Here is a 10,957-nt window from a genome sequence, read left to right on the forward strand (position 1 = left end):
TGGGAAAGGGCAGCAAGCGGATTGGGGAGCCTGGAGCAGGGATTGGGGATCCTGGAGAGGAGGATCAGGGAGCGCTGAGCAGGGGGATTGGGGAGCAGTGGGCTGAGGATTGGGGTGCCTGGGATTTTGGGGATCTCAAAGTCAGGATGAGGTGCACAGAACCAGGGATTTTGAGGATCTCAAAGTCAGGATTTTGGAGATCTCAGATTTGGGATGAGATACATGGACCCTGGGATTTTGGAGATCCCAGAGTCAAAATTTTGGAAATCTCAAAGTCAGGATGAGGTGCACGGAACCAGAGATTTTGGAGATCTCAAATTTGGGATTTTGGAGATCTCAGATTCAGGATGAGGTGCAGGGAACCAGGGATTTTGGAGATCTCAAATTTGAGATTTTGGAGATCTCAAAATTGGGATTTCAGAGATCTCAAATTTGGGGTTTTGGAGATCTCAAATTTGGGATTTTGGAGATCTCAGATTCAGGATGAGGTGGATGGAACTGGGCAGGAGGACAGAAGGCAGCTGGAATTTGCCAGGTGGAGCCCAGGCTGCTTCCCAGGAATATCCTGGTGAATGATTTCCCCACCAGTGCCTGGCAGAAAGCACTGCTGGGGACACAGCACGGGAGAAATTTGGGGAATTAACCTAAATTAACCTCAAATTAAAGCTTAAAAATCTCAAAAAAAAAAAAAATCTCAAATTTCCCTCAAAAATTTCAAACCTCAAATTTGAAAAATCAAAAAAATAATCTTGAGGGGGAAACCCCAGCATTTTGGGAGCCCCAAAGTGAGGCTGGTTTGGACTTTTTCCTGGCTGCAGAGCACAGGAAACTTCCTCACCCTTTTGATGACAGGGCAGAGCTGAAAATGGAAAGGTGAGAGTTAAAATAACCCCAGACCTGCTATGTTTAAACCATTCCGTGGCTGGTTGGGTTTTTTTTGGTTTTTTTTTTTTTTTGGCACATCTGTAAACTTTGAGATGAGAAATGTCAATTTAGAAATGGTTATGGAAAAATATGGAAGAATCCCCTCTATTTTTACCTGTATTTTATCTGCATTTTTACCTGTGTTTAACACAAACCACCACTATTTTAACCTATATTTTATCTGCATTTTTACCTGTATTTAACACAAATCACCTCTATTTTTACATCTATTTTATCTGCATTTTTACCTGTATTTAACACAAATCACCTCTATTTTTACCTCTATTTTATCTGCATTTTTACCTATATTTTAACACAAATCACCTTTATTTTTACCTGTATTTAACACAAATCACCTCTATATTTTATCTGCATTTTTACCTGTATTTAACACAAATCACCACTATTTTAACCTATATTTTATCTGCATTTTTACCTGTATTTAACACAAATCACCTCTATTTTTATCTGTATTTTTACCTGTGTTTAACACAAATCACCCTTATTTTTACCTATATTTTAACATAAATCACCTCTATTTTTACCTATATTTTAACAAAAATCACCTCTATTTTTACCTGCATTTAACACAAATCACCTCTATTTTTATCTGCATTTTTACCTGTATTTAACACAAATCACCTCTATTTTTACCTCTATTTTATCTGCATTTTTACCTGCATTTAACACAAATCACCTCTATTTTTACCTCTATTTTTAACCTATATTTAACCCCCACCCCCTCTATTTTCCCCCCCGTACTCCTGCTCCAGTGCATCTTTCCAGCTGGAACTCTCCACAATCTCTGCTCTTTTTGCCAGGCCGTCTTTCCCAGCTCATTTCTGCTTTTTGGTTCCACCTCTCTCCCAGTCCGTGCCCTTTCCCAGAGGCTTTTCCAGGCTGAAAAGCTCCTCTGTTCTGGGAGGAGTGGAGGGAAGAGGAGCCAGCCGTGCTTGCAGAGCCCTTCCCTCCCCCAGGCATGGAAAATGAGCTTTTTCCCTTCTCCCTTCCTCCTGCTTCCTCCCCACATCCTCCCCCCAGCTCTGTCCCAAACCCAGCAAGGACAGCAGGAAGAAGGCGAAAAAGTGGATTTTTGTCAGATTTAACCCTTTTCTGACCCAGAGATGTGTTGTAAAAACTTTTATTCCATTTTCAGTCTCATGAGAAGGGTGAGACAATACAGGTGTCATCACTCACACCATCACAATCAGAAGCCAACTATTTCCTAATTACATCATCAGCATTTCTTGGTCTGTCAGCTTTTGTCACACCATGCTGCAAATGCTTTAAAGCCAATAATGTAAAATGCATCTTTCATAGTTCTGTTTCTCTGGTCTTACTTGCAAGGCCATCCTTTGAAAGCTGTTTCCAGTTCCATTTCTCTCCCAGCAATGTCTGTCCTATTCCATGGCATTTCTCAGTCAGCATTTCTTATCTCAGAGTTTGCACACAGATGTGTGAGAATCCTCTACAAATCCATTTCCCACCGATTTTGAGGAGATATGAGGCCTCCTCCCCCAAAGGCAGCACCCTCTTGGTGCTCTCTGTCATTCCCCAGGCTGGAAGGCAGCAGGAGCATCCACCTGGGCAAAATTCCTGGCAAAAATTCCTCCTGAAGTTCCCAGGATGGCAGGAAGGAGCCGGAGGTTCCTGCTGCAGTCCCAGGGCACGTTTTGATCTCGCAGGGAATGAGTCCAGCTCAGAGCAGCCCAGCTATCTGTAAATATCAGCCGGGGGTTTTGGTATCAGAGCAAAGACACAGCAAAGATCGCTCCCAGCGTGGCGCTCATCCCTTCAGGTGTGGGGGAAAAAGAGCTGTTCTCTCTGAAAGGTTTTCTCTGAGGTCTTTTCTTCAATGGACTCCAAACCCCACGGCGCTACGGCAAACAAACTGCTCTGGGGCAGCAGAGCAGAGGCAGCCGGGCAGGACACCGGGACACACAGACACACGGACACGGGGCACATGGACACACAGACACGGGGCACACAGGGACACACGGCCCTGTCCACACTGCAGCCCAGTGCCCCAGAGGCACATCCTGCTGCACATGGACACACGGACAGACAGACAGACACGCTGCCCTGCCCTGCCCTGCACCTCACTGCCCCAGAGGCACATCCTACTGCACACAGACACATGGACAGACAGACAGATGGACACACTGCCCTGCCCCATCCCACACTGCACCCCACTGCCCCGGAGGCACATCCTGCTGCCAGGCTGCGCATGGACACACGGACACATGGATGCATGGACACACAGATATATGGACACACGGACACACTGCCCTGCCCCGTCCCACACTGCACCCCACTGCCCCAGAGGCACATCCTGCTGCCAGGCTGCGCATGGACACACAGACACATGGATGCATGGACACACAGATATATGGACACACGGACACATAGACACACTGCTCTGCCCCGTCCCACACTGCACCCCACTGCCCCAGAGGCACATCCTGCTGCCAGGCTGCGCATGGACACACAGACACATGGATGCATGGACACACAGATATATGGACACACGGACACATAGACACACTGCTCTGCCCCATCCCACACTGCACCCCACTGCCCCAGAGGCACATCCTGCTGCCAGGCTGCACACAGACACACGGACACATGGATGCATGGACACACAGGTATACAGACACATGGACACACGGACACACTGCCCTGTCCCATCCCACACTGCACCCCACTGCCCCGGAGGCACATCCTGCTGCCAGGCTGCACACAGACACACAGACACAAGGACACACAGACACAGGGACACACAGACATACAGACACATGGACACGCTGCCCTGTCCCCCACTGCCCTGGAGGCACATTCTGCAGCCAGGCTGCACATGGACACACGGACACATGGATGCATGGACACACAGTTATACAGACACATGGACGTGCTGCCCTGACCCCACTGCATCCCACTGCCCCAGAGGCAGAGCCTGCAGCCAGACTGTGCATGGACACACGGACACATGGATGCATGGACACACAGATACAGGGGCACATGGACACACGGACACAAGGACACACAGCCACAGGCTGCTGCGGCGGTGCCAGGTCCCCAGGGGTGGCAAAGGGCCGGTCCCATGGGAAGGGAGCCTGGGCTGCAATAACCCCGTGCTGCTGCTCCTGGAGCGGCTGACTGCGAGCACACCGCATTGCCAGGCTCGATTATTTTTGGAGCCCGCCCCGTGGCACACAGCACAGAGCTTTTCTCCAAGAACAGCCCTTCCCAAAGTGGTTTCTCCACCTCAGCATCCTCCTCCTCCTCATTCCCCTTCCTCTGAGGCAGCTGCCGGCACGGAAGGAAGAATGGGAAACAGACGTCCACTCTGCTGTGAACATGTGAAAAGTTTAATAAAGGACAGTGGGAGACAAGGAGCACAGAGCAAAGGTTATTGTGCCAAAAGCCCCCTGTTATCTTTGGGGACACCCCTTAAAAATGTTTTAATTACATCAGCCTGAAACTTTTTAAATGTTCACAGGAGAGTGACCGTGTTTTTCACGCCCACTCACCATCAGCTGGCTGCTGCAGAGCAGGGACCCAGCTGGGGATGGGCCACGGTCCCCTCAGGAGCACAGGGACACTCAGGGACACTCTCCATGGAAACACAGAGCCTATTTCACCTTCTGTCTGGGTTTGAACAGCCAGGTGTCTGCTGAGGAAGGCAGCAGCCTCCCTTGAAATGGAAAATGTAACCCCCCTCCCTCTGAATTATTGTAATTTTGAAATTAAGGGGCTCCCAGGCGAAGATATGGGAGCAGGAATAACAGTTATTAAGAAAAAAAAAAATTGCAATATAAATAATATAAACAAACCACTGAGTGAGAGCAGTCGCTGTCCCCTGTGTGTCAGGGTGGGGGCACAGCCCCATCCCAGGGGGGCTCAGCCCTCCTGCAGTGCCAGCTGTGGTTCTGCTGCAGCAGGATCCTGCACAAGGGGGGAGTTTTCCTCTGCAGCTCCAGGGCTGCTGGGGATGGGCCTGCTCTCCCTCTGGGAATGCAGGGCAGGAGAAAGCTGCTCCTCTGGGAATGCAGGGGGCAAAGGCTGCTGGGGTGCTCCAAACCTCAGATTGTATCCAGGTAGGAATGCTTGGCTCCTGCCCTGGGCACAGCATCTCCCCTTGGGATGATGGAATTTGATCAGCCCTGCAGGGACACTCACTGGCCATGGACAGGAGATAATTAAATTAATGGCCCATGAATAGCAGAGATCTCCTGGAGGCAGGATGGGCTGTGGAAGAGATTAAAACTGCCCAAAGAAGAGAAGAGAACTGCCCCAGCTCTTACAGATGTCAACAGAATACACACTCCAGCCACATTGTGCATTTTCCAAGCAGGGCAGCTCTCCATGGAGACACAGAGCCTTTTTTAACCTTTACACTCTGCTTGTTTGCTCAAACAGAGCCCAGAGAAGGGCAGGTGTCAGCAAAGCCTGGAATAACCTCTGCACCCAGCAAGTGGGGCTTGCCTGAAGTCTGGAAGTCATTCCCATGATCTCTGCATTATAAATAACAAATATCAGTATTAGCTTTTGCAAGTTATTATTGATCACAAAAATCCTGATATAGTACAGTTTTTATAGTAATTACTGCTTTTGATAGAGTATAATCTGTCAGTTTATGTATGCACTGAACAGCTTTTATAAATAGTAGTATAATATATAACATTTTAGACTGTAGCATAATAAAGACTGTAAAATGTTACAATGCTTTGTCATGTAACTAACTCACAAAATGGTGTGAAATAATTAGGTGGTTTCCCAGATTGGAGGACTATCTTATCTGAAAGACAAGATAAATAAAACAGAAACCAGAGCACCAAAAAAGAGGAAGGATTTATTGACCCTCGTTATCGGGCAGTGAAAATACATCAGGATGGAACCACAAGAAGAAATAAAATATATTGGTTTATACTGGCATGAAGACAAGTCAAAGGTTAAAACCAACGAAAACATCTAAACTCAAAGAAATGTTTGGATATGTAAAAATTCTTATGAATATGCATGTACCCCCTGTAATTAACAATATATAGAGAACATGGTTTAAGTTAACCATGTTTGGAAAACAGTCAAGCACCCCAGTGCTGCATTTTATCCCTTTTATCCCTTAATAAACTTTTAAAAACTCTAAAAAGGGAACTTTGTTTTTCATCAGGGAGCAGCAGTGCGTGCTGGAGCCCTGGATGGGGACAGAGGGTGAATCTGCTCCTGCACAGCCCCAGCTCCACACCCAACCCAGCTTTGGAGAGGCAAAGCTGCTCCAGGGATGAGATTTCCAGCCCTGCTGTCACTCTCCAGCCACTCAGAACCCCCAGAGATGAGATTTCCACCCCTGTCCAGTCTCTCACAACCTCCAGGGACGAGATTTCCACTCTCCAGCCTCTCAGAACCCTCAGGGATGAGATTTCCAGCCCTTCTGCCATTCCCCAGCCTTTCCCAGCCCTACCTCTCCCTCCTGGCCAGCCCAGAGCTTCTTTTCTTCCCCCCAGGCCCAGCCTCTCCCTCCAGGGTCCCTTTCACAGACAATCCTTTGCTCTTCTTTAGCACTTTCTTACCCAATTTATCAGTCTTACGTTGAAAGATTCAGCTGGGGGTGTGCATTCTGTTGACATCTGTTAGGGCTGGGGCAGTTCTCTGCTGTTCTTTGGGCAGTTTTAATCTCTCCCACAGCCCATCCTCCCTCCAGGAGACCTCTTCTGTTCATGAGCCATTAATTATTAATTATCTTCTGTCCATGGCCACTGAGTGTCCCTGCAGGGCTGATCAAATTCCATCATCCCATGGGGAGATGCTGTGCCCAGGGCAGGAGCCAAGCATTCCTACCTGGATACAATCTGAGGTTTGGAGCAGCCCAGCAGCCTCTGCCCACTGCATTCCCAGAGGAGCAGCTTTCTCCTGCCCTGCATTCCCAGAGGGAGAGCAGGCCCATCTCCAGCAGCCCTGGAGCTGCAGAGGAAAACTCCCCCCTTGTGCAGGATCCTGCTGCAGCAGAACCACAGCTGGCACTGCAGGAGGGCTGAGCCCCCACCCTGACACACAGGGGACAGGGACTGCTCTGACTCTCTCAGTGGTTTGTTTTATATTATTTATATTGCAATTTTAAATTTTATTTTTATTTTTCCTTAATAACTGTTATTCCTGCTCCCATATCCTTGCCTGAGAGCCCCTTAATTTCAAAATGATAACAATTCAGAGGGAAGGGGTTTGCATTTTCCATTTCAAGGGAGGCTGCTGCCTTCCTCAGCAGACACCTGCCTTTTCAAACCAAGACAATCATATTCCTGCAAATTTTATTATTTTTTCCTCTTGGTTCTGCTTTCTAAAAGCACATGGGAAAGTTTCAGCCTTTCCACTGAGGCTGTTTCGTTCCTGCACTTGTGCTTCCCTAAAAGTGTAATTCAAACAACTTTAATTGTACATTATTTTCTCTCTGAATTGCCCCCACGGATAATTTATCTTCTCTTATTGTAGCTGGAGGGAGTACAATCTTATCTTTCAGCTCCAGCAAGGCTGACAATTTCCTATCTTCTGATGCTTCTGCTCTTCACTATGTCGGGGCTTTGTTAGAGAGTTGATTAAAGCAAAATTGCTTTTTTTTTTTTACTGCAATTTTGTTGCAATCTAACCTAGAAATGCCCAAAGAATCACAGTCATCTTTCACAATGCTCCTGTGTTCCCTGCTATAAAAGTCTCTCCTGCCCAGGCTGGAGATTTCAGCACCAGCTGTAATGTTTGCCATCAATTAAAGCTCCCTTCCTGTCACTCCTCTGAGCTTTAGGAGATGAAATAGTTGGGATATTCAGCCCAGTCTGGTCACTCACTCTTGTTCATTTTCTCCTCTTGATAAAAAACCCCTTCTCTTCCTAAATTGCTTTTCTTTTACTGAGTGCATCCAGCTCTTCCCAATCCTCTGCACTGCAATTTCCTCAGCTTGTTTCTCAGGAGCCCGAAGGCCAAACACTGTCCCCAGTGCACACTAAAATCCCCAATTCTCCCAGTTTCACCCATTTCCAGCCCTCAGTGGGGCACAGAACTCTGGAATACCCCGAGTTGGAAGGATCAGCAATCCCAACTGCTGGCCCTGCACAGGACACCCCAAAATGTGGCACCTAACCCCAACCCTGACTCCGCTTTTGGGGGGTTCTAACGATGATTTTGGGCTGGCCTAGGTCACTTTGGGGTTTTGGTAACCCCCAGCCAGTGGGACAAGGTTTTAGCACCTGGGCTGTGCATCACACCTCAGTCTTGGGACAGTTTGCACCCCACCTGGCAGATCCCAGCATGATGAAAATGGCCTTTTCCTGGGCAGGAAGCCCAAATTAGGCCGGATTCAGCACATTCCAGCTCAAACTAAGAGCAGCTCCCCGGGGCTGAGCCTACATGGAGCAACAGGAGAGGGTGGGTGGGGGTCCCAGGTAAAGCTGCTCCAGGCCATTAAAATCCATCAGTGCCCCCTGCCTGGGCCCTGCTTTTTCACTGGGGTTTATTTTGGGTGTCACCCTCCCGAGGGAGGAGGGAGCCTCAGGTTTCATTAAATCACTTTTATTGCATCACTGGCTGAAGTGAATGCGCCCCAGGGCAGCAGAGAACGCTCATCAGAGCGAGCCATTAGGGTCAGCACCACCCCTGGCTAATGCAGGGCTAGGAAAATGATATTTATCATTTCCAAGGCCAGCTGATAGCGCTCATTTGGGTTTAGCTGCCGAGAGATGAGCTGCAGGTCTGGGGAAAATAAACATCCCCCACAAGAGATGTGAGAAGCAGCACGGTGCTGCTGCTGCCAGCTCGGCAGTGACCTCCTGGCTGTCCCCTCTGTCACTGCCACTCTGATCGTAGCTCATTGTCTTCATTTCATGTTAATCACTGCTCTTTAGGCTGATGGATTATCGGCCTTTCTGCCTGGCTGCCCGCGCCCTGCGGCGGCTGGGGCCGCTCAGCTGCCATTGCCGCACCGATCCCATCGATGGCTGGGACACGGAGCTGTGCTCAGTCCCCAAACCAGCCCTGGGCACCCCACCGTGACCCCCTGGGGACACACACCGTGTGGGACAGGAGCCAGGAGGAGATCCTGGTGCTCAGTGATGGCAATGACAGCACAGCTCACACATCAACGGCTGGGATACGGAGCTGACCCCAGTCCCCAAACCAGCCCTGGGCACCCCACAGTGACCCTTATGGACAGGAGCCAGGAGGGAATGGTGCCCTGTGACGGCCATTACAGCACAGCTCCCAGGGGGCTGTCTTGTGCAGCATGTGGGGACGCCTGACTGCTCTCCTTCCCTGCCAGCCACGGCATTGTCCCTTCCCTTCCCTTCCCTTCCCTTCCCTTCCCTTCCCTTCCCTTCCCTTCCCTTCCCTTCCCTTCCCTTCCCTTCCCTTCCCTTCCCTTCCCTTCCCTTCCCTTCCCTTCCCTTCCCTTCCCTTCCCTTCCCTTCCCTTCCCTTCCCTTCCCTTCCCTTCCCTTCCCTTCCCTTCCCTTCCCTTCCCTTCGCCCAAAGCCACATCCCAGGCCACTCAAACGCCACGAGTGTCCCGTGGGGAGCCCCCCAGGACACGGGGCTGTCCCTGCAGCCACCACAAGAGCCCAAATCCCTGCTATTTTTGGAGAGGAGCCCAGCTGCAGGCAGTGCCCAGCCCGGCTGGAGCCAGCCCTGTGCTAATCCAGGGGTGCCACCTGCCGTCTGCTCCCGCCGGATCAGCCACATCCTGAAAATTCTTCCAGATGTTCCAAGTTTTCTCCCCCTGTGACTTCCTGGAGACCCTCACTGGCACTCAGGAGCAATCTGGGGTGTAGCAAAGCTGCCCGTGGCTGGGAGGAGCTGCTCCCAACAAAAGTTATCCCTTCCCTCAGGGTAATAATGAGGTCAGGGAACGGCTGAGTTATTGGACCCCATTCCCTCAAAAACTGGGTGGAGAAAAACATTACAGCGTGGCTGAGCTGGGTGAAGAATTTGCAATGGAGACAAATAATTTTGGGCTGGGTCTCAGAGGAGAGAAAGCAGTTTGATTTGTGTCCCTGTTGCTCCTTCCCTGCAGAAAATAAGGTCAGGCAATCTGCAGCTTTCTGTCCTAACAGCTGATCTCAGCCCTGCTGAGATTCCCCCGTGTGTGCATTCCAAAGCTGCCTGCCCCAAATCACCCCTTGTTTGTTTTGCACGGAAAGAAAGCCGTTTCTGCTGGGAGGAAAGCGCGGAGCGGCTCCGCTCTGACCACTGCCCACAGCAGCTGTGAGCAAGGGAGCTGGCTGGGAATAACCCACGGGGCTGGAATGTGGCAAAAAAAAAAAAATCTAGATTTTTTTTTAAATGACTACCCTGAGTTTGTTAATTTGTTTGTGCCATTCATCTCACTTGTTGTTTTGTTTTGGGTATTTTTGAGGGTTTTTTTTGAGCGGCTTTGCCTTTGAACTCTCTTCCCTCAGAGCCCGTCACTGTGTGATTTTACAAGCTCTCCCTTCTCTCCTTTCTCAGAGCACGGTTTTTTTTTAGTTTATTTTTTTCCTGGCTGTTTAGGATGAGAACTGAAGGGCTCACCTGCGCAGCAGGGTGTGAACGAGGCCTGTGTGGAGCCTCACCCCGATGTTATCTCATGGGGTTAATGTCGCTCTCCAGCTGCCATTGTGCCTCTGGGGAGATGAATAGCCATTAATCAGGTCGCAGTTACCTTTTGGGATCGCTGTTTTCCTGGCAAGCGGCCCTGTGGGAGCATTATCTGATGTTATCCAGGGTTTCTCGGCCCTGAGAGCAGCTGCAAAAGAGGAGTTTTGTGCTGGACTCTGCCCTGGTGCACAACACGTTCAAAAGAAGGCGACTCCATGTCAGGCAAAGCAAAGAAATTCTTCCCTGTGACAGTGGGGATGGAATGAGGGTTTGGGATGGAATTCCCAGAGCAGCTGGGGCTGCCCCTGGATCCCTGGGAGCGTCCCAGGCCAGGCTTAACGGGGCTTGCAGCAGCCTGGGACAGTGGAAAGGTCCCTAACCGTGGCAGGGGGTGGAGATGGGACGATCCTTGAAACCCT

This window comes from Fringilla coelebs, assembly GCF_963513975.1.
Source record: "Fringilla coelebs genome assembly, chromosome: 12".
In the NCBI taxonomy this organism is placed as follows: domain Eukaryota; kingdom Metazoa; phylum Chordata; class Aves; order Passeriformes; family Fringillidae; genus Fringilla; species Fringilla coelebs.